Here is a 657-nt window from a genome sequence, read left to right on the forward strand (position 1 = left end):
TGTCAGTTGAAGTGAACAAGCCAGAGAAATGTTACTGTACACATTCCCCGCGATCAAGCCCAACTCAGGCGTCCATTGAACACAATAGTCTTCTTGAACTTCTTATCAGTGAGATGCAGGGAAAGGGCGCGAGGAAAAAAATCAGAGCATTTTTCTTAATAAGAAAGTAGGTAATAGGAAAAAAATGCGACGAAATACCGGAAATTTTGTTAATATTAAAGTTCGGGACGATATAGTTTGGTGATATTACTTCTAATAACGATGATGTAAGAGTTTTGATATCAATAGCTCGGAAAGGATAATGACGCTTTATCGCCGAGGATAGCGAGTGACGAAAAAGCAATTAAGTTAATTACAGTATACCAAGATCAATAACAGCAATGAAGACGGAATCACGATAATAATCAACATCAATTAACATAGTAAATGAACACTTATCTCCAACCCCATCAGCGAAAATTCATTAAAGATTAAAATTCCATTCCATTTCATTTTTGACACTCTCTTAGCTCAGCCACCCGCATTCCGAGCCCCGGGAACAACAGGCGCGCAGGAATTTGGTTTCCAAATGTCATCCGGACGAAATCCCTTTCAGTGCATGGTCCTAGTACCTGGGGTGTGTTGCCCCGTGTCTGATTTTCATGGAGAAATTAAGAA

The sequence above is a fragment of the Penaeus monodon genome, chromosome 15 (assembly GCF_015228065.2).
Source record: "Penaeus monodon isolate SGIC_2016 chromosome 15, NSTDA_Pmon_1, whole genome shotgun sequence".
Lineage (NCBI taxonomy): Eukaryota > Metazoa > Arthropoda > Malacostraca > Decapoda > Penaeidae > Penaeus > Penaeus monodon.